The sequence below is a fragment of the Centrocercus urophasianus genome, unplaced genomic scaffold (assembly GCF_019232065.1).
Source record: "Centrocercus urophasianus isolate 14NV4802_14NV808 unplaced genomic scaffold, USGS_Curo_1.0 seq_25, whole genome shotgun sequence".
In the NCBI taxonomy this organism is placed as follows: domain Eukaryota; kingdom Metazoa; phylum Chordata; class Aves; order Galliformes; family Phasianidae; genus Centrocercus; species Centrocercus urophasianus.
In genome coordinates, this window is record NW_024884811.1 from 10,192,012 (window position 1) to 10,198,011 (window position 6,000).

General features: G+C 39.0%; 1 protein-coding gene and 1 long non-coding RNA gene across 3 annotated transcripts in view; one reads left to right on the forward strand and one right to left on the reverse strand.

The window, feature by feature from the left end:
• The window catches only part of PLPP1 (phospholipid phosphatase 1), a 56,153-nt gene that overhangs the window by 33,019 nt on the left and 17,134 nt on the right, over window positions 1–6,000 (forward strand). The gene's annotated exons all lie outside the window — the stretch shown is intronic.
• LOC122163972 overlaps window positions 2,216–6,000 on the reverse strand; it is a 5,270-nt gene continuing 1,485 nt past the window's right edge. Inside the window, exons 2-3 of the long non-coding RNA XR_006170086.1 lie at window positions 3,216–3,334; window positions 2,216–2,496 (exon numbers count right to left, since the gene is read on the reverse strand). This is a non-coding gene — a long non-coding RNA (uncharacterized LOC122163972). The remainder of the gene's footprint in view (window positions 2,497–3,215; window positions 3,335–6,000) is intronic.

The window sequence follows — 6,000 nt, forward strand, 5'->3', positions numbered from 1 at the left end:
CAATTGTTCTTTCTGCACTCTCTTGATATTGAGGGTACTTCTAAGATGAAGCATTAGTTTGTACTAAAATAAATTCATACTGGAATACTTCATAAAAACTTTGTTTGGAAACTGAAAAGCTTTGTCAAAAATCAAACCATGCTTAATCATTCAAACATAACTAAATATTTACTTATCCAAATCAGTTTGTATTAACATAATGAATCAGAAATGTCTCTAAAGTTTGTACAAACTTGTTAACTACATGTTTGCTAGAGCTCTACTTTTATGTTGTATATTGCATTCCGATTACTTCTGTAACAGCTTTTAACATATGAGCTCTTACACAGTACTGAAGCTTGAATATTGAGTAGTTTTCATCAGAATCTAATCAGTAGCTTTCTCTTCTGAAAAGATGCATGCCAAAAAGTAATTAAGAAGCTTGGACACCAAAGCTGTTGAGGGGATGAATACAATACCAGATACTTTTTCACTATTAATCAAGTGATTTAGCTTGTCCGTTTTGGCATTGGTGTCATTTGAGACATAAAACAGTTAATTTGTGAAGACTTCTACTCCTATCCAAATAATCCTGAGAAGTGGAACCTAAAGTCAGGGCACCCACACTTGATGCTTATGAAAAGTTTACATGGAAGGAAAAAGCTGAAATGTGGTAGTGAATTAATCTCTTTAACTTCAGAAACTTTAGAAGCTGCTCCTGGGCTACAGTGAATGATGAAGTAGGGTTGTTCTTAATCTAGATAACAAGCTGCCTCTGCAATAGAAATTAACTGTTGATAAGAGGAACTTGTATGAAAGATGAGCTCGCAATAAGCAACTGAGAAGCCATGCTACAGTCTGGATCATGTGTCTGATCTTCCTTTTCCTTCATTCTAATGAGATCATGGCCCTTCTACATGAAAAGAACTTCTACACTAACCAGACTTAAATGCTTAAATGTTGGTTTGAGTCTGTTGATGCTTTCACTCTCACTTTTTCCTGTATTACTGATAAAGTAAACAAGTTCCTAATTTTTTTGTTTGTTTAGGGTTGGGGTTTTTTTTTTGTTTTTTTTTTTTTTTTTTTTTTTTAAGATGCTAACTAGAGGCATAGGAAGAAATAAAGCACTCCGATTGTGTGTTGAGTTAAACTGAGTGACACAGTCAAACCTGACAGAAGAAAACTTAGAGGTGGTTCTGCACCGTGAGTTGCAATATGCTGGAAGGTTGGTCTTGGTAATACTGTCTTCAAAACATACATGCTTGTGCATGGTAAGAATATCAGTTTTGGTAACTTGTTACTTCATGAATGGAAACTGAAGAAGAATATTTGTAAATCCAAGCCAGTCATGACCTGCTGCTCATTTGAAAAGAAAAAGCAGTAGACTAATCCATCTTTTTCCCCTTACTGGTTATCTCACAATGCAGTTTACTCTTCTAGTAACTGCATGTCAATATGCACAATATGTACAAGGTGACAAATGCAGAACAGCCAGGTAACTAGTTGTTGCCCGAATAGATTATCCTGCTAATGTGCAATCTTTCTGTTTAAAAATGGCAAAACAGATATTGCATGTTATCTGCCTGTTTCCATGTACTGTGGGGTAAGGGAAACCCAGTAGACTGTGTTTGCAGAGGCTTAAGAGCCTGCTCAACCTAGTAGTGGAGACGAGCATTCTGACATTCAGTGAAGTGAAACCACTGTACAATAATCCTGACATATGAAAAAGTTGACTTTCTTCCCCCACTTCTTACAGTATTTACAAAGCTTGTTTCAAAAGACTTGTGGAGAAGGGGGAGGAAAGTAATTGCAAATAGGAAAAAAAAACAATCTGCAACAAAAACTTGCTTATTTCTTCCTAGAACCTCCTATTTCTGTCTTTTTTGTTTTTGTTGTTGTTGTTAGAATTGTAGAATCCTTAGAATTGTAAGGGACACTTAAGGACCACTTAAGGGCCACCTAGTCTGACTCTCCTGCAATGAAGACTGACATGCACAGCTAGATCCAGTTGCCCAGGGCCTGATTCAACCTCACCTTGAAAGTCTTCAGAGACAGGGAATCCACCACATCGCTGGGCAACCTGTTCCAGTGCCTCACCACCCTCACTGTAGAAGACTTTTTCCTTACATCTAACCTAAATCTACACTCTTTGAGCTTGAAACTATTTCCCTTTGTTCTGTCACCGCAGACCCTGCTGAAGAGTCTGTCCACTTCTTTCCTGTAGCTTCTCTTTAAATTCTGAAGGGCTGCTATCAGGTCACCTTGGAGCCTTCTCTTCTCCAGGCTAAACATCCTCTGTTCTCGCAGTCTGCTCTCGCAGGAGAGGTGTTCCATTCAATGGATCATTTTTGTGGCTCATCTCACACATTCCTACAGGTCCATGTCTGTCCTTTCCTGTGGACTCCACATTTGGATGCAGTACTCCAGGTGAGGCTTCACCAGTGTAGAGAAGAGGGGCAGGAGCACCTCTCTTGGGTTGCTGGCCACACTTATTTTGATGAAGCTCACAGGTGATAGCTATTAAAATAAGCAGAAACTTTTGCTTTGTGTAAGGTAAGAACATGATGATGTTCTCCTTTTTCTTTTTTTGAAGACAGCTATTACACATTTCTTATTCTGCAGGCTTAGTCTCTTGGCATGCTTTGTCTGTACTGGCAAAGTTTGCTTATTATCTGCCATCACTTAAAGCAGAGCTGGGTGGCTCTGCATTCCTGTCTCAGATATGATTGTAAAAGACAGTAGAAGTTTCACTTAGAAATGCCTTTTTGGTAAAATTGCCAAAGTGAGGCAAAAGAAAGACTCTGGCAACTCTCGGAGACTTTTTTACTTCAGTCTGGGTTTAACCAGTGGATATGAGAAGGGAGAAAGAGGCAAAATTTGAATAATACTGTCTTGTGAAAGTGGATTTCTGTCTTCTAAGTAGGCTTGGATATTGTTAAATAGATGACTTGCCTATGCATTTAATTGATCATTCTTTTCTCTGCAAGGAGTGCCAAGTACTTCCAGATTTATGTCCCTGCTAATGTCCTTGGAAGTTGTTTCTGCACAAGTCTGTAACTCTTCAAGAGAGTGGGTGCTGTGAGAACATGTTGATCACTGAGTGCAGAATTGATTGTTTTTAAAGCATGTGCTACTTCAGCTTATGTGTAGGCCTATCACTTCATTAAACCAAGTCCTCAGGGCATTAAAATTCTAGGAATATTTCCCTGCCAAGTGTGCAGAGCTGTCTGACTTACTTGAAATCGACGTGCTGACCTGCAGTTCTCTTGGTCGTTTATTCCTCTTCAGATCAATGAAATGTGTAGCACAAGTGTCAGGAGAAGCTTTGAGTCAAGACATGGAGGGTCTGAAGAACCTGAGGATAGAAATGATTTGCCAGCTAGTTTAGGGAGTGTTTGGTTTTGTGTTGGTGTGGAAGTAGATATAATATTGGGTCTCCTGTTTTTCTGTTACTGAATCATTCCATAATTCAATACTTATTTTGGGAAGATTTTCTTATTCAAATCTATACCACTTTTATATAGCACCACAAAACATTCTTGCTGCTTAGATATGGGTCTATCCTATTATTTTTTTTTTATTTCTAAAGCTTCCTTTTAGTTTCTTACTATTCAATACTGTACTGTACTAGCTCTTTCCTTCTTCACTGAGGCTGTTCACTTCCCAGTCAGACTCTTGTAGAGAACAGCACTTTGCATATGTTGTGTTGTCCATGCAAACACATTATATGGAGACATGACATCAACTGTTTAACAAACTTCTGATGTTAAGTAGTTTGTTTCTTAAACAATGTGCATTACAAACTACTATTAAGCAGAACTTATTACCTAAAACATGCTTCTTGTAAATGAGTGTAAAACGATGTTCCTTTTACTTGTGGCATGCTGTGCTGATTCCTGTACAAATGTGTAACTGCTAGAATCTCTACAGATAACACTGTAAGGGTAGCATAGGACTGTTACAAGTGTTTAAATGAAAATTAACAATTTTGTTTGGGTGCTGAATATAGGTAGTTACTCTAATTAGGAGCTATAAAATGGGATACCTACCATGACAGGTCAAAATTCAGTCTCTCGTAGTTGGAGGGAGTTGGGTGGTGGTTTTGTGATGGTTTTTTTCCTAAATTGTTTCTCTTTTGCAAAAACTTTTATCATGTCTTTCTATACCCCAGGTATTTCTACATCCCAGCTATTTGTACAGATTAGGGGAAGATTTCCTTGACAGCAGCCCTGAAGAGAAGGACTAGAGGGTTCTGGTGGATGAAAAGCTGGACATGAGCCAGCAGTGTGTGCTTGAAGCCCAGAAGGCCAACTGGGGGTGGCCAGCAGGGAGAGGGAGGTGATCGTCCCCCTCTACTCAGCTCTTGTGAGGCCCCATCTGCAGAACTGCATCCAGGCCTGAGGGCCCACAGTACAGGAAGGATGTGGAGCTCTTAGAGCAGGTCCAGAGCAGGGCCACTAAGATGATCAGAGGGCTGGAGCACCTCTACTACGAGGAAAGGTTGAGGGAACTGGGCCTGTTTAGCTTGGAGAACAGAAGGCTGTAGGGAGACCTCATTGTGGCCTTCCAGTACTTAAAGGGAGCGTGTGAACAGGCTGTTTACATGGGTGGATAGTGATAGGACAAGGGGGAACGGTCTTAAACTGAGACAGGGGAGGTCTAGGTTAGATATTAGGATACTATATAGATATTAGGATATTATATATTAGATATTATATTAGGAGGAATTTTTTCGCACAGAGGGTGGTGAAGCACTGGAACAGGTTGCCCCAAGAAGGCTGTGGATGCCGCATCCTGGGAGGCATCCAAGGCCAGGCTGGATGTGGCTCTGGGCAGCCTGGTCTCCTGGTTGGCGACTCTGCACATAGCAGGGGGGTTGAAACTGGATGATCATTGTAATCCTTTTCACCCAGGCCATTTTATGATTTTATGCATCTGTTTACACTGTGAAAAATCTAGGAAACTTACTACTCTGTACAGCTCTAGTAGGTAATGCAGCTGGCCTTGTACCTTGTTAGGAATATCTTGTCCTCAAACTGTACCATATTTCCTTACAGAAGCCTTGAATAAAGGGGACGGCAGTTTACATATTGTGAGGTTTACTGTCTACATGAGGTGATTCAAGAAATGCTGCTTTCAGATAGGTTTCATTCTCCTAACTAAATTGTCCCATATGCACAAAAAAGAATAGACCAGAATTAAACTGTTGTAAATATCAAAGCCAACAAGGTGTTCTTTCTTAGACTTACTTAGACTTACTTATTTGTTGTTAGAAATCCTGATTAAAAGTATTAAATGGTTCAGTATTTGCTGTAGTTACTTCTCTGCAAGAATTGTTCATACTTTGATTACTTTTCCAAGTAATCTTTAAAAATGTGGGCTTGCAGTAGCAGACTGTAGTGATAATCATAATCACTTCTATGGTAACCATTTCTAGGAGGTAGAGCTATCTTTAATTTCATCTATATCATATAATATGTAAACTTGTGGCAAAACTAAGCTTCAGGAAAGCTAACCAGCCCTTAAGTTCTCTTATTTTAAGACCTTTTTTAGATAGCGAGCTGCACTGTACACATTAGGAGCTAAGTATGCTTTAGATATCAATTGATAGCTGAAATTGGTTTGATGTTACTTCTTAAGTTACTCTTCTATCTTGGTAGTAATAGTGGAAACAGCTTTTGATTTTTCCTGATTAAATGAAGCTTTGCTCCTCATGTTCTAATTAACCAGTTGAGGTAGATACTGAGTAAAAGACATAGATTGCAGATCTGGTCTTTTGACTTTGGACTTGCTGGTTTTGAAAGAATTGAAACAGAACTTTACGCTTACCAACATTATTTCATGACATGGGAACAATATCCCATGAAACCATTTGAATGCTCATGAAATCTGAGATGCAAATTCCTACTGGGATAATTTGTCCTTCATTAGCCAAAGTAGAGTTTTTCAGGATTGTCTGTAGGATTTTATCTGCAAAAATTCTAATACTTTGGTCGTTTTAGAACTAGTAAGTGCTAGTAT